Source organism: Eumetopias jubatus, unplaced genomic scaffold (genome assembly GCF_037043125.1).
Source record: "Eumetopias jubatus isolate StellerSeaLion01/CBP00866 unplaced genomic scaffold, mEumJub1_p1.0 scaffold_13, whole genome shotgun sequence".
NCBI classification, from domain to species: Eukaryota; Metazoa; Chordata; class Mammalia; order Carnivora; family Otariidae; genus Eumetopias; species Eumetopias jubatus.
The window spans coordinates 14,657,875-14,682,153 of NW_028274819.1; the positions used below are offsets into that span (position 1 = coordinate 14,657,875).

The 24,279-nt window shown below is 37.9% G+C and overlaps 1 pseudogene; it reads left to right on the forward strand.

The window, feature by feature from the left end:
* Window positions 1–23,082: 23,082 nt before the first annotated feature.
* LOC114215391 (olfactory receptor 4P4-like) lies at window positions 23,083–24,011 on the forward strand (annotated as a pseudogene).
* The last annotated feature ends 268 nt before the right edge of the window (window positions 24,012–24,279 follow it).

The window sequence follows — 24,279 nt, forward strand, 5'->3', positions numbered from 1 at the left end:
TTTCCATCTTTGCTACCTTATCATGTGGGAGCACGTGTCTGCTATTTCACTCCTTCCCACCCAGAAATCTGACATTCACATTTTTCTCTGAACTGCAAAGACTCTACTTGTAAAATGTGAGTCCTTAGACCTGAAGAATGAAGGAAACAGCACTCTAACAGACAATTCTGATTCCATTGCTCCCTCCTCAGAAAGAGTGGGTAATGGCCCATTGCCCTTGGAATAAAATCTGACTTTAGGTAAGAAGAGTATTGTATGTATAATTCAACATAAGTTGACCAATGCACACTTTTTGGATCTTAGAATACACAATGATGGATGGGATCAATATCTTTATGACAGATCAAACATGGCATAGAATCTGAACTTGTCATATTTTAATTGTGAGGTCTGGACCAATCGGCTTCAAGTCCATAAGCCTTCTTGAATTAATTAGTCTGAACATTTTGGATAAGCAAATGACTCAAAGGTGGTTTTACCACAATACACCCATTAGGCAGGCCAAAATATGGGACACCATCACCAATGAATGCTAGTGAGGATGTGGAGCAACAGGAACTCTCATAATTTATTGCTGGTGGGAAATCAAAATGGTGCAGCCATTTGGGAAGACAGTTTGTCAGTGTTTGTCAGTTTCTTATAAATCTAAACATATTCTTACCGTACAATCCAGCAATCTCACTCCTTGGCATTTACTCAGAACATTCAAAAACTTATGTCCACATAAAAACCTGCACACGAATGTTTAACAGCAGCTTTGTTCATAATTGTCCATACAATTGGAAGCAACCAAGACATCCTTCAATAGGTTAGGAGAGATAAACTACAGCATCAGAAGGTGGAGTAATATTCAGTGCCAAGAGAGATGAGCTACAGGTCATGAAAAGATATGGAAGACCCTTTCAATGTGTTCCCCATGGTACTTGGCATTCAGCTTTAACACAATGATAAGACTCTTGATCTTCCCTGTCACTAACTTTCCAGTTTCATTTCTGACTAATTAGACTTTCAGGAGCTCAGTATCCTGGTTATAACCCAATACACAGTAGGGGCTCAGTAATGAATTATTGAATACATAGATGAGCTGATAGCCACAACATATTGAAATGATTAGATTTTCTTTTTCACCCCCTGGTCTTTGCTATGCATCCTTTCCTAGGAATCCTCTCAGGCCAACACATGCTTATTCACTCTGATGATTCCCTTTCATCCTTTGTGTCCCATTATTGATGTGTTTCCATCTAGGAAGACTTCCTGACTCCAAGGAGCTTTCTTGCGTGTCCCTCAAAAATGCTTTCATAGCACTCTGTGCTGCCACTACCTTCCCGTTTATAACATGGTCTTATCATATTCTGCTCCCCTTTGGGTGTTTCTCAGTGGATCTGAAGCTCTCTGAAGGCAAGATCCAGATTTTGGAAGCCTCAGCAACCATCAGTGCATCTGATATATTTTTGGGGCTCTAGAAATTTCTATTGAGTAATGAGTGAGGGTTGGAAGGGAAATAGAATATATTTAACGTGAATTTGTTTTGTGTGTAGATGGATCCACATATTTTTTAAAGACCTTTTCATAGCAAAATGTTACCAGGATGCAAACTAATTAACAGAGAAAAATGGCATGAACAGCTCACATTCATAAAATGATGAAATCTTGCTGAAAGCAGGGAAAATATTAAGCTATTTGCAAGGCAACTTGGTGGCTCAGTTGGTTAAACATCTGCCTTTGCCTCCGGTCATGCCTCAGATCCAGCCCCGCATCAGGGTCCATGTTAGGTGGTGAGCCTGCTTCTCCCTCTCCCTCTGCTTGCTGCTCCCCCTTCTTGTGCTCTCTCTCTCTGTCAAATAAATAAATAAATAAAATCTTATAAAAATTATTTAAAAAAGATAAGCCCTTTGCTACTTCACTGATAATCTCAGATTAAATTTCTTTCTCATTACACATTTTAAGCAGGAGTTAAATTGTGCTTTCTCAAAGAGATCTAGCTAGAATTCTGAGTCTGAATCAGAGAGAAGTAGGAAAAAAGTCCCTTGCCTCCAGTACTATTTTTTTGCTCTACAATTTCCTGACTATACCCATCTTCCTTTAATCATTATTCACTCATTCAATATTGATTATGCACCAGACATTATGCAGCATTGTAGTAACTGTTCTTAACATGCAGTCAAGTACTCTATGGAGTGTGACTTTATTAATACATAGAAATTCCTCTCAAATAATAAGATGTTCATTTATTTGAGTCATCATTCTTTTGATGGGCTAGCAGCCTAAGATGGGGGACATGAGCAGTACAACCTGCCTCTGAAGTCTACATGGAAATTTGGAACCTTGGGTAATCATGTTACCCCTCAGAGGTTAAATGGCTCTTTGCTTTTATAACCCCATAGTCATTATATACCATAATTTTATAGACAAAAAAATTATCAACAATCCTGGTGTATAAAAGTGAGCAGAATTGTTAATAAAAATATGTTAGAATTTATGGATAGTAAATATGTAAATAAATATGTTTTGTAGTATACAAATAAATATATACAAATATACAATATATTTGTAGTTTGTAGCATAGTCTGTGGTTAGGTTTTCTCTTTCTTTCACACGTTTCTGCTCCACTTAGTGCAGAAACTATCATTCATACCAGTTTACTTTTTTTCTTTTTTGGTAAGTATTCCTTACTGAGATCATCCAAAATGTCCTTTTCACCTTTGTTTCCATTGCATCAATGTTGAGCTTCAGGCATATTTATTTCCCACCTGAAATAACTTTCCTTTTTTTTTTTATGTTCAGTTAGCGAGCATGGAGTACATCATTAATTTTTTGTTTTGTTTTTTGTGTTTTTTTTGTTTTTTTTTTTTGAAGTTCTGTTTACCATCATATAGTACATCATTAGTTTTTGATGTAGTGTTCAACAATTCATTATTTCCATATAGCACCCAGTGCTCATCATAAAAAGTGCCTTCCTTAATACCCATAACCTGGTTACCCCATCCCCCCACCCCCTCCCTTCTGTAACCCTCAGTTTGTTTCCTGGAGTACAGAGTCTCTCATGGTTTGTCTCCTCTCTAATTTCTTCCCATTCAGTTTTCCCTGTGGTCTTCCATGCTATTCTTTATGTTCCCCATATGAGTGATATCATTTGATAATTGTCTTTCTCTGTTTGTCTTATTTCACTTAGCATAAACCCCTCCAATTCCATCCAGGTCAACACAAATGGTGGCTATCCATCCTTTCTGATGGCTGAGTAATATTCCACTGTATTTATGAACTGCATCTTCTTTACCCATTCATCTGTTGAAGGGCATTTTGGGTCCTTCCACAGGCTCCTGTGGACATTGCTGCTATGAGCTTTGGGGTACAAGTGCCCCTTCTTTTCACTACATCTGTATCTTTGGGATAAATACCTAGTAGTGCAATTGCTGGGTCATAGGTAGCTTTATTTTTAACATCTGGAGGAACTTCCATACTGTTTTCTAGAGTGGCTGCATCACTTTGCGTTTCCACCAACAGTGTAAGAGTGTCCCCTTTCTCCACATCCTCGCCAACATTTGTTGTTTCCTACTTTGTTAATTTTTGCCATTCTAACTGGTGTAAGGTGGTATCTCATTGTGGTTTTGATTTGTATTTCCCTCGCTAGTGTGATTGAACATTTTTTCCTATGTCTGTTGGCCATTTGTATGTCTTCTTTGGAGAAGTGTCTATTCATGTCTTCTGCCCATTTCTTGACTGGATTATTGGTTTTGGGGTGTTGAGTTTGAGAAGTTCTTATAGATCTTGGATACGAACCTTTTATCTGTAATGTCATTTGCAAATATGTTCTCCCATTCCATGGGTTGCTTCTTAGTTTTGTTGAGTGTTTCCTTTGCTCTGCAGAATCTTTTAATCTTGATGAAGTCCCAAAAATCCCAACACCAGGGGAAAATTATATATTTATTTTTCAGATAAAATTCTCCTTTTCCTTTTTATTTTTTTTCTTTTTCTTATGCTTTTTCACTGTTTTTTTCTTTTTACCTTCTCATTTCAACTAGATGTTTATTATATCAATTTATATTTCATAGTATCTTTTTAACTTTTATTTTTTCATACCTGTATATTTTATAAATATATGCTTTATTATAGCCCTTTTTCACTATTCAATTTTACCTTTATATATATACAAGTTTTACTTTCCTTATAATTTTGCAATTTAGTGTCCTCTAACACACAGACCAAAATACACCCAGGAACAACTGAAACACCCTGGTTTGTCCACACTCTGGACACATTATGGACGCCCCTTTCCCTGCCCCCATTTTTTAATGTTTTAATTTTAAAAATTTTATTCTTGTGTTTCATTTTGTCTTTGTTTTTTCGGTAGTGGCTATGGACCATCCAGATTTTGCTAGGGTGCATCTTGCTTGGGTTGTGGTTGAAATTTTGGACTCTGTTCATTCACTCAACCATCCCTTGACAGAATGACTAGGAAGAGGAACTCTCAACAAAGAAAAGAAACAGAGACAATGTCCTCTGCTACAGGACTAATGTGTATGGATATAAGCAAGATGTCAGAGATAGAATTCAGGAAAGCAATCATAAAGTCAATAGCTAGACTAGAAAAAGTATTAGTGACAATAATAGTATCTCTAAGAGCAGAAATGAGAGCTTGTCAGCCCAAACTAAAAAAGGTTAGGAATGAGATGCTGTCTAAACTGGATATTCTAACAGCTAGGGTAAATGAAGCAAAGAGAGAATTAGTGATCTAGAAGATAATCTGAGGGAAAGGAAGGAGGCTGAGCAAAACAGAAATAGGGTGCTATATGCAATAAATTTTTTTAAAAAATCTTTTACTGTCATATTTTCTTTTCATTTTTCAAGGGTCCAAAAGATTTTATTGGCAAAATAGGATGACATTATATAAAAAGCTGATAAAGAAAATATAGCAAACTAAATTACTTATCAATTTGTTGGATAGATTCTATCCATGTACATAGGAATTTATTGATAATTTAAAAATTCATTTTTAATTAAAAGGATACCTCTTATCAGCTAAGAAATCTGTTACACAGGTTCTTTCTTTACACCCCAGAGTTATCAGAAAACACCAGGCTGGGGGAAGCTTAGCTATCTTGTCAGGGGCCTATGGGAAAATTGGAGGCCCACACTAGTTGTGGCTGAAAGAGTTTGTATGTGACTTCCTGCCTCAGCACCCTCTACTAATACTTCAACCTTTGCTTAACCCTATATTTGTCTTCAGGCATCCATTGTCAGGGCTGATTTAGATACTGTACTTAAATCATCCACCAAAAGATATTTAGTAAAATCAAAATGCTTTCCAAAAGTTGATGATTTAGGTGCAGTGTGAAGGATGAAGTATTTGGAATCAATTGCTTTGAAATATCTATTTTATGTCACACCATAATCATGGGTGTCTCTGGTGTTGATGAGAATACTGGAAGAATCAAAATCAGCCCTCACAATAGGCTATGTCAGAGGAGGATGGAAGGCCTAGCTTCAGCTTTGGGCTCCACATTTCTGTGTTCATGGTTAGAGTAAATTCTCACATGCAGGTGATTCTGAGGGGATATGGTGTGCCAGGTGCATTATGGTGGCCAGGAACTTAAGGTCTCAGTTAGGAAGACCTGGTTAGGACCAGCTAGCTGTGTGATTTTGAGCATAGTTGACATGGCATTCCTAGTTGAACTCTTGGTATATGGTAAATATCCTATAAGTGATTGGAACAGTTGCTTTTGCTTTAGGATTTTAGAATTTAAGGACTTTGCTTAGAGGTACAAAATGGTATGGCTAGTAAGAGGTTTTATACAGGCTCTCTGAGTTTGAAGTCTTAAGTTTTTGAAAACTGTGTCCCTTACTTGTCTATTAACAGTAGTACAAGATCTATTCTTACTCATTAAATTAGTAAGGAAGCACTGATGCTTCTTGGTTCTCCTTCCAGCTGGGGCTACCCACTGATGTGGAAAGGAGTTGGCGATGTTGGTGATTTTCTCTGTGAAGGTAACTATTGGCTTGACTAGAACTTGTTTCCTGAAGAGCAAGAGTATGCCCTGACTTCACTTTTTCCTCTGAAGGAAGGAAAAACCTTGGAAGCTTTTGAGTGGCCTGCCTCCATTTAGTAAACATCCTCAAGGTCAGCCATTGTCCTCTTTCTACCTGCGCAAGGTTTTCTGATTGGATCCTCAAGCTCTGTTAGCATCTTAGGCTCCTCAAATTTTTATCTTCAGTGTTTTGCCTCAAGTAATACTATTTAGTTCTGTCCTCCCTATATTATAAATTCTATGATAAATTTGTGAGATAACATAGGTATAATGATTTCACTGTGCCTTTTATATATCATGTTTTCCTGGAACGTGTTTCTTTTCTTCCAACTGAAAAAGTTTCCTTACTGTTTTGAGACTTTCTTCAGAGCTCCTTCTTTGCTTATAATTCTTTGGCAACCTGCTTGTTATTCCTCCTGGAACTATGCTTTCCTCAGGCTCTTCCTTCAATACATCCAAATAAGCAAACTATAATTGAATTCAGGTCTGATTCCAACCAGAGAGGTTTCATCCCATAACCAACAGTTCCAGGCTTCTCTCACTTGAGACTCCCAGAATGCCTCACCTGTCCATTTTGCCGAGATTCCTGCCCCGTGTGTCCCACCCAAGCGGGTACGTGTTGTAAGAAGTCTGCCCATAGAGTTTTTGGGTTTTGACCCTAAAATAGCTCTATAATATCACTTCAAGTGTACCTCTGATTATTTTCCCCTTCTTAAGCTTAGTTTGTCATTGGTTCTTTGAAATTTATTACAAACAAGGTCTTGTGCTTTACATGTGAGCCATACGCTCATGCAATATACTGTTGCCCAAGAACAGGTATGAATCCATATCTTATGATGTTCTATCTACATCAAATTGATGATGACTTGGAGTTATTCATGCAATTTTATGGTATTACAAATAAATATATACAGATACAAATATCTAGAAGTAGAATTGTTAGAGAATAACTTATACAGTATTTTATTTATTTATTTATTTGAGAGAGAGAGGGAGAGAGAGAATGGATGGGTGAAGGAGGAGGAGAAGAGGGAAAGGGAGAGAAACAGACTCTGTGCAGAGCACAGCTGATGTGGGGCTTGATCCAACAACCCTGAGATCATGACCTGAGCTGAAACCAAGATGGGACACAACCAACTAAACCACCCAGGTGCCCCTAGAAAATAGCTTGTAATTAGCTTGAATAGATATCATCAACCTGGATTTCAAATTTGTGCACAGATGAACACTACTTTTCAACAATGTATGAATTCCATTCCTCATACTGGTAATTTGTGGGTTTTTTTCTCTTTTCTCTTGATTGATCTTGGTGATGTTTTCTGAGTTTTATTAATTCTTTTGGAGAATTAACCTTAGCTTGTTTGCTATTGTCTATTTAAGAATGCTAGTTGTGTCATGGATTTCTTTCCTTAGTTTATTGTATCGTTTTCTATATTTTGTTTGTATTTTAATTTGGTTTTAGTTTCCTGGATCTTGATTCCTGAGATACTTATGAGTCATTGATTACTGACATAGCTGTTTTTTGTTTTTTTTATTTTTTTAAAGATTTTATTTATTTATTTGAGAGAGAGAGAATGAGAGACAGAGAGCACGAGAGGGAAGAGGGTCAGAGGGAGAAGCAGACTCCCCGCTGAGCAGGGAGCCCGATGCGGGACTCGATCCTGGGACTCCAGGATCATGACCTGAGCCGAAGGCAGTCGCTTAACCAACTGAGCCACTCAGGCGCCCTGACATAGCTGTTTTTAATAATATAAGTGATATCACTACACATTCTACACATTTTTAAAATAACAATAACAATAAAAGATAGAGTGTTCGTCTTAAGGCCAATAAATTCAACACCTTAGACTGAATAAAAAAATTCTTTTAATGATATAAACTACCCAAGCTCCTAAAGTTAAAGATGCATATTCTCAGTGGTCTTTATTTACATCTTAAAGTAATTAAATTTATTGCATTGTCTTCACACCCCCTGTCCACATAGCTTTGGTAGTGAATTCTACCCAATGTTAGAGAAAAATAATTTCTATTCTACACAAACACAATAATAAAACAGAAGTGAATAGATCTAAACTCATTTCATCTGTCCAGCATTTCTTTGGTACTTTTAAATTATGCTAGGTTTTCTATACATTCGTTAGAATTTTCTATACAGACACGTGTCATGGTGAAAATTGTCAGTTCTGCCAAACTCTTGTTCAGTATGAGAGACATTCTTTTTCATGTGAGCTTAGCTTGGTTGTGCCGTCTAAGACCAATATGTAACATCAGTTGCATAGTTTGTACTGGAACCTCCCAAACAGAAATTGGATTTTTAAAATTCCAGTTCTAATAGCATCAAATATGCAATGTACCTAAAGAAAAATGTGACAAGGTAGGAGCAAGACATATGCTAAAAGCTTTATAGAAACTATGTTAAGAGTATATGAAGAACTTAATAAATAGAAAGAAGTATTGTGCTCATGGACCAGATGACTCAGTACTCTTTGAATGTGAATTCTCCCCAAATACGTGTTTAGATTCAAGCAATCCCATATAAAATAGGAACAGGCTCATGTTCATTATTTTCCAAAGTGATATAAAATGTAAACAGCAATGTAAAGAAATTTAATTAGGTCACACAACTTTAAAAAGAACAAAGCTGGAGAACTTACATTACTTCAGTTCTAAGTATATTATAAGGCTGCTGTATTCAAAACAGTGTGTTATTCTCATGAAGCTAGACAGGCAGATCAATGGGCCAGACTAGAGAGTACAGAAACAGACCTGCATGCTTTGGTCAACTAATTCTCAACAGGGGTCTGTACATAATTTAGTGGAGAAAACCCAGTCTCCACAACGAATGGCAGTAGAGCTGTTAGACATTCATATGTACCCACAGCAACAACACCACAAAAATCCATGCATCACAGCTTGTACAAATTTAATTCCAAATGGAACATAGACCAATACATAAAAGGGAGATGCATAATACATTTAGAATAAAACACAAGGCAAGATCTTTGTGACCTTGGATTAGAAAAATAATTTTTAAATATAATATCAATGGTGTGGTCCATATAAAGAGATAAAATGCACTTCATCAAAATTAAAACTTTTTCAGCAGAACAAGTTTAGGATGAGGGGCAAATTCAAGACTTGGAGATGTTGATGGAACACGTTATATGTCTCTAAGGCAGTCCTGGAGTGTGTCTGTCAGGGGAGCATATGGAAGTTATGACTGGGTATGTTCTCTGTGGATTAATACAAGCTAGCTGAAGTAAAGTTTGGTCAACATCGGGCACGGTGTTGAAATGGACAAGCTGTAAAATCATCAAGCTTTGACATCCTCTGTGCTGAAAGGCTATGTAGTGGAGGAAAGCTTTTCCCTTTTTCCCTTCTCTGTTCTTTGGCTGCCCTAACAATTAAATTGACATAAAACAGATTAACAGGAGAAAAACACATTTTAATTTCATATGTATGGGAACCCCAAAGAAATGAAACTCCCTGATAGTCAGGCAACTGAGGTTTATAAGCTGTCCTGAGCTAAGGAGAAGGGGGTAGGGACTCAATGGGCACAGAGGGGAATTTAACAAGCAAGCCCTGCAGAGTCCCCACAGTTTACCATGCCTACCCCACACTCTTTGTAGTTATCTCTGGTGGTACCTCTCTTCCTGGACAAGACCTTCTGTCTAAATTCTTTTAGGCAATTACTAGGGAAGAAAAAACTGCTCTTGAATCCTTTGGGTCTCATTGTTTTCAGCTCAGAACAATCCACACGTCAAAGTGGCACACTGGGGGAGCCTGCCCTGAACCCCAGCAGTTTGAATCCTTCATACTCAGGGTTACTAAACGTTCAAAACCTGGAAGCAAGCATTAACTTTAGAAATATCCATTTTCTTGCTTAATGGCTATTTTTTTATGGAGTTAAATTTAAATTTTATTTATTTATTTTATTTATATGTTCAATTAGCCAGAATATAGTAAATCATTAGTTTTTGATGTCGTGGTCAAGGATTCATTAGTTGCTTATAACACCCAGTGGTCATCACATCACTTGCCCTCCTTAATACTCATCAGCTGGTTATCCCCTACCCCATGCCCCTCACTTCTGTAACCCCTATATAAGCCAGTTATTTAACATCTAGGAACTTCTGTGTTTTTATAGCCATAATAGAGGTAATAATACTTATGTCAAAATATGCATTATTGAGGGGCACCTGGGTGGCTCAGATAGTTAAGCGTCTGCCTTTGGCTCAGGTCATGATCCCAGGGTCCTGGGATCGAGCCCCATAATGGTTTCCTGGCTCAGCAGGGAACCTGCTTCTCCTTTTCCCTCTGTCTCTCCCCCTGCTCATGCTCTCTCTCTGTATCTCTGTGTCTCAAATGAATAAATAAAATCTTAAAAAATATGCATTATTATAAGTTAAATAATTTAGTGAATTTAATTAAGATTTTATTTATTTATTTAAGAGAGAGAGAGAAAGAGTGGGGCAGAGGGGCAGTGGGAGAGGGAGAAGCTGACTCCCTGCTGATGCAGGGCTTGATCCTAGGACCCCAAGATTATCCAAGGACCCTGGGACCTGAGATCTTGCACAAGCCAAAGTAAGATGTTTAACCGACTGAGCCACCCAGTTTCCCCCTTTCTCTGAAATTTTTTCATCTTTTTTACTTCTCCTACCTTCCAAGTTCATGGGGAAAGAAATGTTTATTGCTTTATCATTCCTTTTTTTTTTGTCTCCTATCCCCAAACATCAATTCCAGCAATGTTAATCCTGAACAACAAAGAGTTTTGGACCTGTTCTTATATTGCAGGTCATTGATTGTATTGATCTATCTTCTTTGCACATATAAGATCTTGATAATGGGTCATACTTGGACTACAAATGCTTGTGTGTGGTTCTCTTTATTCTCTCATCTCAAATTTTCCTGATAGCTAACCAAATAGGGATTACAGGCTACATTCGTTTCCCTCTGATTCTTCAGAAAGCTGGATGAATAAACAACAGTCAAAATTTCCTGAACTTCTCTGACTATGGACTTTTTGGGTCTCCAGAGAAATTGTGCCTGAGCAAGCTAATGCAAAGGTGGAAAGCAATACCCAGGGCAACCAGGGACATCACTCTGGACAGTGGTTTAGCAACATTTGGCAGGGTTTCTCTAGAAATGCCTTTGGGAATGTAATTACTTATAGCTTTCTAAGAATTATTAATTTCTGTGTTGTCACTTAAGTTTATATTCTGTTGGTCTCAATGAAATTTTCTTCAGGAATAGGCAGAAAATCGATGATTTCCAGGACTTAAATACGCTTCTCAGCTTTTTCAGGAACTAATAACTACATTTATTTATTTATTTATTTGTTTGTTTGTTTGTTTGTTTGTTTGTTTTAGTGAGCTGGCATTGAGTTTTTAAATCAGCATTTGAAAATTCTAGCCTCCTTTCCTGGGGCATAAGAATGCCTTTCTTCATCACTGATAGGGTTAGTAAATATTTGAAGTCTACTTCCCTTGTAAACCTGTAGAAAGTGTAAGTCACTTTGAGATTTCCAAAATATTTGTGGAAAATTAATCTGGATGTATTTAAATTACTGATTTGTAATTCTCTTCATTTTATTCCAGATTTTGATGCTGGGGCTGATTTGGCACAGTGAGCGTCCGGGGGAAGGAATTCTACCTGATGTAGCCTAAAACTAACCTGGAAGCCACTTGGATCTTATGGTTAGTGAATTACCCTTGTCACCTTGGGTATGGGATGGATGCTGCCAACCAAGAGCTTGACTAATTATATGGTCTTAGTCTATATAATTTCATACTAAAGACTATAACTTCTTTTGCAACGTTTCGTAATTCAATTACCATAAAAATGCTTTAGCATGTTAGTTTTAATTGTGTATAAGCAAAATTCCAGTTAATAAAAATGAAATTAAAGCATTTTCAAGTTGGCAGTGAATTTCATGGTGTCCCATTCTCGTACTTATGTACAATCCTCCATATTGCTGTTAAGAAATAGCCCCGTTTGGGGGGCGGAGCAAGATGGCAGAGGAGTAGGAGACCTGGATTTCGTCTGGTCCAGGAATTCAGCTGGATAGGGATCGAACCGTTCTGAACACCTACGAACTCAACAGGAGATCGAAGAGAAGAATAGCAACAACTCTCTAAACAGTAAAGCGACCACTTTCTGGAAGGTAGGACGTGCGGAGAAGTGAATCCGAGGCGATATTCGGGAGGATAGACGGTGGAGGAGGGGGCCTCCATCGGCCGCTTCTGGCAAGTGCTAGAGCTGCAGAGCACAAAATCAGAACTTTCAGAAGTTGACTCCGCTGAGGGACATCGCTCCAGTGGATAAGCGGGGGTGGAACCCTCGCGGGACAGTGTGGTCTCAGGACCCTCGGGGTCGCAGAAACACCGGGCGTGCCTGAGTGCGCCAGAGCTCCCAGGTATCAGAGCAGGGAAGCCGGCTGCAGAGACGGAGCTGAGGCGCAGACTCTCAGCTCGGGGTTGCCATAAAATGTGATCGGTGACAGTCGGGCCACTGCTCCTCCAGCAGGGACCCAACAAGCGGCAGAGCCGGGGAGACTCCCCTTCCTTCCCCGGGAGGAGCGGCGCAGGAGTGCACCACAGGGATCTGCTGGGTTTGGAGACTCCACACGGGGTCGGGTGCCAGAGATAGAAATGCTTGGTCACAGGCCGGGTGAGCACGGAGTTCAGCCGGAGACCGGAGAGACGGGAGTGACTGCTTTTCTCTGGGGGCGCACTGAGGAGCGGGGCCCCGAGTTCTCAGCTCCTCTGGGTGGAGGTTGGGAGGCTGCCATTTTCAGTCTGGTCCTCCAAACCTGTACCAGAGCTTGCAGGGAACAAAAGCTCCTGAGAGCAAACCCGAGCAGATTGCTTAGCCCAAGCAGACAAGGGTGGGGCAATTCTGCCTCCGGCAAAGACATTTGAGAACCACAGCAACAGGCCCTCCCCCAAAAGATCAGCACGAACAGCCAGCAAGCCAAGAAGAAGTTTACCAATCAAGGAGAACGGGAGAACTCAAGCGCTAGGGGAATACTGCACATAGAATTCATGGCTTTTTTACCATGATTCATTAGTTTTTCAAAGTTAATTTTTTTAACTGTTTTTTTTAATTTTTCTTTTTCCCTTTTTCAACCAACATCTTATCAATCCCATTTTTAAAAAAACATTTTTTATTTTTCATTTTTAGACTCATATTTTATCCCTTCATACTAGTTACCCTTATTTTTGGCATATATATATATATATATATATATATATATATATATATATATATATAAGTTGTTCTCTCTTTAAAATTTTGAGATACAGTTTCTTCTAACAGATCAAAATATACCCTAAATCACTGGTGTATGGCTTTGTTCTAGTCTCCTGCCTGATCACGTTCTCCCCTATTTTTTTCTTTACTTTTTTCCTTTTTTTTTAATCTTCCTCTTTCTTTTTTCAAACAACTTCTTATCTTATCAATTCCTTTTATAAAATCCCTAATAATTTTCACCTTTACAGTCATCTTCCATCCCTTCATTGTATCAACCCTTATTTTGTACATGTATAAGTCTTTCTTCCTTTAAAATTTTAGAAGGCACGTTCTTCTAACAGACCAAAATACGCCCAAAATCTAGTGTGTGGCACTGATCTATGCACTAGTCTGATAATATTTGATCATATTCTGTTTCTTTTTATTTGTTTTATTTGGTTTTTGTTTGTTTTTTATCTTTTTCTTTTTCTTTTTTTCTTTCTTTTTTCTTTCTTTCCCTTTCTTTTCCCCTGGTTTCAGGTCTTTTCTGATTTATATACACTATATTTGCTGGGGACATTGTTTACCTGTTAGCATTTTGTTCTCTCATTCATCTATTCTCCTCTGGACAAAATGACAGGACGAAAAAAATCACCTCAGCAAAAAGAACAAGAGGTAGTACCGTCTGCCAGGGACCTACTCAATATGGACATTAGTATGATGTCAGACCTAGAGTTCAGAATCATGACTTTAAAGATACTAGCTGGGCTTGAAAAAAAGCGTGGAAGTTATTAGAGAAACCCTTTCTGGAGAAATAAAAGAACTAAAATCTAACCAAGTCGAAATCAAAAAGGCTATTAATGAGGTGCAATCAAAATGGGGGCACGAACTGCTAGGATAAATGAGGCAGAAGAGAGAATCAGCGATATAGAAGACCAAATGATGGAAAATAAAGAGGCTGAGAAAAAGAGGGATAAACAACTACAGGATCACGAGGGCAGAATTCGAGAGATAAGCGATACGATAATACGAAACAACATTAGAATAATTGGGATCCCAGAAGAAGAAGAAAGACAGAGGGGGCAGAAGGTATATTGGAGAAAATTATAGCAGAGAACTTCCTTAATGTGAGGAAAAAAACAGGCATCAAAATCCAGGAGGCACAGAGAACCCCTCTCAAAATCAATAAAAGTAGGTCAACACCCCGACATCTAATAGTAAAACTTACGAGTCTCAGAGACAAAGAGAAAATCCTGATAGCAGCTCAGAGAAGAGATATGTAACCTATAATGGTAGAAACAAGATTGGCAACAGACCTATCCACAGAGACCTTGCAGGCCAGAAAGGACTGGCATGGTATCTTCAGAGCACTAAACGAGAAAAATATGCAGCCAAGAATACTATATCCAGCTAGACTCTCATTGAAAATAGAAGGAGAGATAAAAAGCTTCCAGGACAAACAAAAACTAAAGGAATTTGCAAACACGAAACCAGCCCTCCAAGAAATATTGCAAGGGGTCCTCTAAGCAAAGAGAGAGCCTAAAAGCAGCAGAGATCAGAAAGGAACACAGACAATATACAGTACAGTCACCTTACAGGCAATACAATGACACTAAATTCATACCTTTCAATAGTTACCCTGAATGTAAATGGGCTCAATGCCCCAATCAAAAGACACAGGCTATCATATTGGATTAAAAAACAAGACCCATCAATATGCTGTCTGCAAGAGACTCATTTTAGACCCAAAGACACCCCCAGATTGAAAGTGAGAGGTTGGAAAACCATTTACCATGCTAATGGACACCAAAAGAAAGCTGAGGTGGCAATCCTTATATCAGACAAATTAGATTTTAAAACAAAGACTGTAATAACAGATGAGGAAGGACACTATATCCTACTTAAAGGGTCTATCCAACAAGAAGATATAACAATTGTAAGTATCTATGCCCCTAACATGGGAGCAGCCAATTATATAAGGCAATTAATAACAAAAGCAAAGAAACAGACTGATAAAAATACAATAATAGTAGGGGACTTTAACACCCCCCTGACTGAAATGGACAGATCATCTAAGCGAAAGATCAACAAGGAAAGAAAGACTTTAAATGAAACACTGGACCAAATGGACTTCTCAGACATATTCAGAACATTCCATCCCAAAGAAACGGAATACACATTCTTCTCTAGTGCCCATGGAACATTCTCCAAAATAGATCACATCCTAGGACCAAATCAGGTCTCAAATGGTACCAAAAGATTGGGATTATTCCCTGGTATTTTCAGACCACGATGCTTTGAAACTAGTACTCAATTACAAGAGGAAAGTCAGAAAGAACTCAAATACATGGAGGCTAAAAAGCATCCTACTAAAGAATGAATGGGTCAACCAGGAAATTAAAAAAGAATTTAAAAAATTCATGGAAACCAATGAAAATGAAAACAGAGCTGTTCAAAATCTTTGGGATACAGCAAAGGCAGTCCTAAGAGGAAAGTATATAGCAATACAAGCCTTTCTCAAAAAATAAGAAAGGTCTCAAATACACAACCTAACCCTACACCTAAAGGAACTAGAAAAAAAACAGCAAATAAAGCCTAAACCCAGCAGGAGAAGAGAAATAATAAAGATCCGAGCCGAAATCAATGAAATAGAAACGAAAAGAACAGTAGAACAGATCAACGAAACTAGGAGCTGGTTCGTTGAAAGAATGAACAAGACTGATAAACCCCAGGCCAGACTTGCCAAAAAGAAAAGAGAAATGATCCAAATCAACAAAATCATGAATGAAAGAGGAGAGATCACAACCAACAGAAAGCAATACAAACAATTATAAGAACATATTATGAGCAACTCTATGCCAGCAAATTAGATAACCTGGAAGAAATGCGTGCATTCCTAGAGAAGTATCAACTACCAAAATTGAACCAGGAAGAAATAGAAAAGCTGAACAGACCTATAACCACTAAGGAAATTGAAGCAGTCATCCAAAATCTCCCAACAAACAAAAGCCCAGGGCCAGATGGCTTCCCAGGGGAATTCTACCAAACATTTCAAGAAGAATTAATACCTATTCTCCTGAAACTGTTCCAAAAAATAGAAATGGAAGGAAAACTTCCAAACTCATTTTATGAGGCCAGCATTACCTTGATCCCAAAACCAGACAAAGACCCCATCAAAAAGGAGAATTACAGACGAATATCCTTGATGAACATGGATGCAAAAATTCTCACCAAAATACTAGCCAATAGGATCCAACAGTACATTAAAAGGATTATTCACCACGACCAAGTGGGATTTATCCCTGCGCTGCAAGGTTGGTTCAACATCCGCAAATCAATCAACGTGATACAATACATTAACAAAAGAAAGAACAAGAATCATATGATCCTCTCAATAGATGCAGAAAAAGCATTTGACAGAGTACAGCATCCTTTCTTGATCAAAACTCTTCAGAGTATAGGGATAGAGGGTACATACCTCAATATCATAAAAGCCATCTATGAAAAACCTACAGCGAATATCATTCTCAATGAGGAAAAGGTGAGAGCTTTTCCCCTAAGGTCAGGAACGCGGCAGGGATGTCCACTCTCACCACTGCTATTCAACATAGTATTAGAAGTCCTAGCCACAGCAAGCAGACAACACAAAGAAATCAAAGGCATCCAAATCGGCAAAGAGGAAGTCAAACTCTCACTCTTTGCAGATGATATGATACTGTATGTGGAAAACCCAAAAGACTCCACCCCAAAACTGCTAGAACTCATACAGAAATTCCGTAAAGTAGCAGGATATAAAATCAATGCACGGAAATCAGTGGCATTCCTATACACCAACAACAAGACAGAAGAGAGACAAATCAAGGAGTCGATCCCATTTAAATTGCACCCAAAACCAGAAGATACCTAGGAATAAATCTAACCAAAGAGGCAAAGGATCTGTACTTCAGAAAACTATAAAATACTCATGAAAGAAATTGAAGAAAACACAAAGTAATGGAAAGACGTTCCATGCTCGTGGATTGGAAAAACAAACATTGTGAAGATGTCAATGCTACCTAGAGCAATCTACACATTCAGTGCAATCCCCATCAAAATACCAACCACTTTTTTCAAAGAAATGGAACAAAAATCCTAAAATTTGTATGGAACCAGAAGAGACCCCGAATAACCAGAGGAATATTGAAAAAGAAAAGCAAAGCTGGCAGCATCACAATTTTGGACTTCCAGCTCTATTAGAAAGCTGTCATCATCAAGACACTATAGTACTGGCACAAAAACCGACACCTAGATCAATGGAACAGAATAGAGAGCCCAGAAATGGACCCTCAACTCTATGGTCAACTAATCTTTGACAAAGCAGGAATGAATGTCAAATGGAAAAAAGACAGTCTCTTCAACAAATGGTGTTGGGGAAATTGGATAGCCACATGCAGAAGAATGAAACTGGACCATTTCCTTACACCATACACACAGAAATAGACTCCAAATGCTTGAAAGACCTAAACGTGAGACAGGAGTCCATCAAATTCCTAAAGGAGAACACAGGTAGCAACCTCTTCGACCTCAGCCACAGCAACTTCTTCCTAGAAACATCGCCAAAGGCAAGGGAAGCAAGGGCAAAAATGAACTATTGGGATTTCATCAAGATAAAAAGCTTTTGCACAGCAAAAGAAACAGTCCACAAAACCAAAAGACAACCGACAGAATGGGAGAAGATATTTGCAAATGACATATCAGATAAAGGGCTAGTATCCAAAATCTATAAAGAACTTATCCAACTCAACACCCAAAGAACAAATAATCCAATCAAGAAATGGGCAGAAGACATGAACAGACATTTTTCCAAAGAAGACATCCAAATGGCCCACAGACACATGAAAAGTGCTCAACATCGTTCGGCATCAGGGAAATCCAAATTAAAACCTCTATGAGATACCACCTCACACCAGTCAGAATGGCTAAAATTAACAAGTCAGGAAACGACAGATGTTGGCGGGGATGCGGAGAAAGGGGAAACCTCCTACACTGTTGGTGGGAATGCAAGCTGGTGCAACCACTCTGGAAAACAGTATGGAGGTTCCTCAAATAGTTGAAAATAGAGCTACCATTTGATACAGCAATTGCACTACTGGGTATTTACCCCAAAGATACAAATGTAGGGACCCGAAGGGGTACGTGTACCCCGATGTTTATAGCAGCAATGTCCACAATAGCCAAACTGTGGAAAGAGCCAAGATGTCCATCGACAGATGAATGGATAAAGAAGAAATGGTATATATACACAATGGAATATTATACAGCCATCAAAAAGAATGAGATCTTGCCATTTGCAATGACATGGATGGAACTGGAGGGTGTTATGCTGAGTGCAATAAGTCAATCTGAGAAAGACATGTATCATATGACCTCACTGATATGAGGAATTCTTAATCTCAGGAAACAAACTGAGGGTTGCTGGAGTGGTGGGGGGTGGGAGGGATGGGGTGGCTGGGTGATAGGCATTGGGGAGAGTATGTGCTATGGTGAGCGCTGTGAATTGTGCAAGACTGTTGAGTCACAGATCTGTACTTCTGAAACAATGCAATATATGTTAAGAAAAAAAAAAGAAGGAGAAGATAGCAGGAGGGGAAGAATGAAGGGGAGTAAGTCGGAGGGGGAGACGAACCATGAGAGACGATGGACTCTGAAAAAGAAACTGAGGGTTTTAGAGGGGAGGGGGGTGGGGGGATGGGTTAGCCTGGTGATGGGTATTGAAGAGGGCACATTCTGCGTGGAGCACTGGGTGTTATGCACAAACAATGAATCATGGAACACTACCTCAAAAACTAATTATGTAATGTATGGTGAGTAACATAACAATAAGAAAATTTAAAAAAAAAGAAATAGCCATGTTTATGCTTGATCTGTACAATAATGAAAAATTTCCTATATTCAAAACACTTGTCATCCTAGGATAGAATAGTTTCATCTGAGTCAACTGAGGTAAGTTTATATCATTCTATTCTATTACACTAAGGGAAAATACGAAAGTGTGATGGAGGATTTATTTAGCTTTTTATATATTTGAGAGAGAGAGAGAGAGAGCACGAATGGCAGGGGGAGACCTTGGGAGAGGGAGAAGCAGACTCCCTGCTAAAGAGGTAGCAGGATGCTGGGCTTGATTCCAGGACCCTGAGAACATGACCTGAGCCAAGAGCAGCCGCTTAACTGACTGAACCACCCAGGCACCCATGATGGAAGCTTTAATTTAAACCTAAGAGCCTCTATTCTTAGACTGATAGTTTAACCAAAAGTGCACTCAGAATTCTGATTTAGTTTTACTGGAGAAGTAATCATTTAACTATATTTTTATAGTGCAAAAAAATCAGGCTAAGGATTAGGGTTAAACATTCCCTAAGAGGACCAATCTGCCATCCAGCTAACCTAAATATTTTCCTCAACAGATTGTTGAAATTAAAATTTACCTGATCAGTTATGAAATCCATGTTATGAATATTTTTTTCTTTATTTTTCCACTACCTTGTGTGTGTGTGTGCATGACACTTTCTGTGTTTCTATACTAATCAGTCCTGAATCACACAAGTCTCTGGCTATTTCATATTACATCATGCATTCATCATTAAAATTCTGAATTTTGTAATGATCTCTTAATTGTAAAAGGAGTAAGATGAAGTTTAAAGAGATGAAGCAATTCGCTCAAGGATTGCACTGGTCAGTTTCTTTAAGACACCTCAATGTTTCTGCCTCTTCCTGTGTTGCTAATGTTCTAACCACTTGTTCAGTGGTTGCCTGATGTTCTTTATGCCTCAACTGTAATTTCAGTTTTTACCTGAAGGGTCCGTAATATCTCTGCCATCAAAATGTTTTTATGACAATAATTCCCCTCTCTTTTTCCCTTTTACATCTGCTCTCTGCAGTGATCATGTATAATGTTCCCTCAGGTTACCGGGTGAGATAGATATGTAGCACTATTGTGGATTCAATGCCAATGATGGTCTAGAAATAAGGAAGAATCCTGATTTAAGCAATTTACATGTTTGTAAAACTGAAGGAAAATTATTTAAAATGATTTAGAACAAGAGAATTCCCTGTAACATTTATGTTAAATAGTCCATAAATCTTTATTTCCATAAATACTCAAATAGACATACTGGGTGTCTGTTCACCCATCATCTTGCATTTTCTTTTCTACTCAAATGAGGATTCAGAATAGTCTTTTCATGCTTTCCTCATGACACCCATTATCATCCTACTCAGGTCCCTTCCATGAAATTAGTCCCAAATTGAGGGGGAATCAGGATTTCTGTTTCCAGACATTCACTGTGTATTATTTCCCCATCTTGAGAAATGCTTAGATTCTCTTGATCTGAGTTTCTCATTTTTTAAAAAAAATTTTTTTTAAAGATTTTATTTATTTATTTGAGAGAGAGAGAATGAGAGATAGAGAGCACGAGAAGGAAGAGGGTCAGAGGGAGAAGCAGACTTCCTGCTGAGCAGGGAGCCCGATGTGGGACTCGATCCCGGGACTCCAGGATCATGACCTGAGCCGAAGGCAGTCACTTAACCAACTGAGCCACCCAGGCGCCCTGAGTTTCTCATTTTTAAAATCAGAGTTTTGGATTAGTCAAGTGAATTCTGCTTTTAAATTGTTTGCAGTCTTATATAGTAATTCTTTTTTTTTAATTTTTTATTGTTATGTTAATCACCATATATTACATCATTAGTTTTTGGTGCAGTGTTCCATGATTCATTGTTTGTTCATAACACCCAGTGCTCCATGCAGAACGTGCCCTCCTCAATACCCATCACCAGGCTAACCCATCCCCCTACCCCCCTCCCCTCTAGAACCCTCAGTTTGTTTTTCAGAGTCCATCACCTCTCATGGTTCGTCTCCCCCTCTGACATACTCCCCTTTTCTTCCTCTCCTGTTATCTTCTTCTTTTTCTTTTTTCTTAAAATATGTTGCGTTATTTGTTTCAGAAGTACAGAACTGTGATTCAACAGTCTTACACAATTCACAGCGCTCACCGTAGCACATACCCTCCCCAATGTCTATCACCCAGCCACCCCATCCCTCCCACCCCCAACCACTCCAGTAACACTCAGTTTCTCTTTTTTAAACCAAATTGTTTTAGGTAAATAACTCTACTTGGAAAAATCAACATTATCTCCACCTCATTAACAAAGAATCAGCATCACCTGCAATGAATAGAAAATAGTCAACGAACCCCACCTCCTTAAATCTTTTCAATACTCTTTAGTTAATGTTAACTGCTGAATACTCTGTAACTCATCATTATTCCCACAAAAAGTAGGAACACACTAAAAATCATTCCTTTGTTATGTTAGAATTTTGAATATGAATTTAAAAAAGAATTGCTCTCCTACAGTATGGACCATTTTCTAAATGCCTCTGTTTACTATCTCTGTATATAAGATATATAGAGATATATACTACATGTATATGTACACACATATGTATTTATATATAATAGTCCTTAGGACTTTAAACACGTATATATTAATTTTGAGTAGAGTTGATGGTTTCTATATAATTTTGGCACAAAAGCATTCTGGGTTTTTTAAAAATAGACATCTGGGGGCCTAGATATTATTGTCTGATCAGATCCAGAGAAATATAGAAAGTGCATTAGCTGTTCAAACCTACTGGGAACAGATAATCCCTCATCAATGAGGAATATAACTCCTTGAAGTGCATTCTCTCTATTCTTAATTCATTTTGTACCAATTAAATAATGTCTTAAATTTACACATCCTGTGATTTACACATCATGTATTTTACACAAATTTTACACAAAAGATGCAAATACATGAATGTTTCATTTATTTTGTGTCAACATATATCACTGAGTGCTACCTGACCACTAAGTTTGACTAACGTTATTTTCTGTATCATCCCCTTTTATTGATTTTGGTTCCTTAGATTGTATCTAAAACACATGACATTTTTGGCAAGAGCCATGACATATGCCCGATTCAAACATACTTGAGCAATTTAATGATTTTATCTATCCTTTAAGGATTGTCATCACAATCTTCAATGACAGTATTTACATTTTAAAAATTCTCTTTAACACATGAAAAGTAAGTAAGAGAAGTGAATGAAATTCCTAATTTCTCTCCACAATATCAGTCATGAATTCATATTTTTTATTTTACTGTATACTTTTTCCCCATTCTTTGCTTTTTAAAATAACAGTGATTCCATTGGTTTAGCATGACAAATTGACAATGTTTGGTCACATGGCAAAAGAAGAGTTTGCTTTATACAAATTAACCTTTAGCAGTTCAGGCTGGTACATTTGCATTTCCTGAGGATTCAATCCCAGATAATTCATGGAATTTGATCAGAAAATATTGAAAATAGGAAAGTTGACCTCAAGTATTAGCCACACACATTTAAGGTACATACAACAAAGCATTTTTTGACTTGGGACAATTTTTATAAATCTTCTTTCTTATCTAAGTAATGTAATTAATAATAATGAATAATTTTGAATTTTCAAAACAACATTTAAATATTTAAAAATCATTACCAATAAAATTGAGTAACATCCATAACCATTCCCATTATTCCCATTATAAAATTATTCCACAGTGCTTCTATAGAATCAAAGACAATAAAAAATGTTAAAACTCCTTTTTTAAGAAATCAAGAATAATTAATATTAATATGATATTCATGTCAATCTACACTTAGTATATTTTATATCATTGTGTTGATACTGTTAAGTTGTCACCAAATTTCTGTTTCTTTTCTTCAAATACATACTCATTTGTGTGTAAAAACAGCACATTCAAGTATATGGAGAGGCAGAGAAACATCTCAGAATTCATACTTCTAGGACTTTCGTATGACCAGAACATTCAAATATTTGGCTTTGTGCTCTTCTTATTATCTTATGTTGCCCTGTTGGCAGGAAACCTTCTGATCCTTATCTCCATTCGATGCAGCCCTCTGTTTCACCAACTGATGTACTATTTCCTCCGCCATTTATCCTCTATGGACATCTGCTATACTTCTAGCATTACACCCAAATTAATTGGTGACCTACTAGGGGGGACAAAAACCATCACCTATGGTAATTGCATGTTACAAGTCTTTGCTATGCACTTCTTTGGGAGTATTGAGGTCTTTATCCTTACGGTCATGGCCTTTGATCGCTATGTTGCTATTTGCAGACCTCTCCACTACATGCTTATCATGGACAGGACAAGGTGTAATCAATCTCCTGGTCTTAGCTGCTTGGGCTGGTGGGGCTCTCCATTCTTTTCCTCAGTTATTGATGACAATCCAATTGCCATTTTGTGGTCCTAATGAAATTGATCACTACTTTTGTGATATCTTCCCTTTGCTAAAAGTTGCCTGCACTGATATCTACATCACTGGGGTCCTTGTGGTTGCCAATTCAGGTATGGTCGCCTTAGTTACCTTTGTTGTCTTGTTTGTTTCTTATGTCATTATATTGTTTAGTCTAAGACATCACTCAGCTGAGGGAAGACACCCACCTGTGGGTCTCATATCACTGGGGTCATCTTATTTTTTGGCCTTCAGTCTTTGCCTACCTTCGACCTCCAGCCACTTTCCCTGAGGACAAAGTATTTGCTCTATTTTATACCATCATTGCTCCTATGTTCAATCCCTCAATCTATACACTGAGAAATAGAGAGATGAAAAATGCCATTAGAAAAGTTTGGTGTCAAACATTATTTTCAAAGGAAGCATGCAATTAATTTGAGGAAGCGTATGCCTAAGCAACTTTATTGAAAAAAACTGGGTTTGATGTAACTAAAGGAGCTAAGAAATATTTCATAGACTTTATATTCCATTGCTATTGTGAATGGAATACATGAAACAAAGAGGAGTTAGAAAGAAATTTAAAAAATTAATTGAAAACTTAATTTTATGGAGTATTAAGGAGGTGTGGTTAGGGTTACCTGAAGAAAAAAACTGTCTGGGCCAAAGCAAATAAGGCAACACTATCCAATCATGGAATTATAA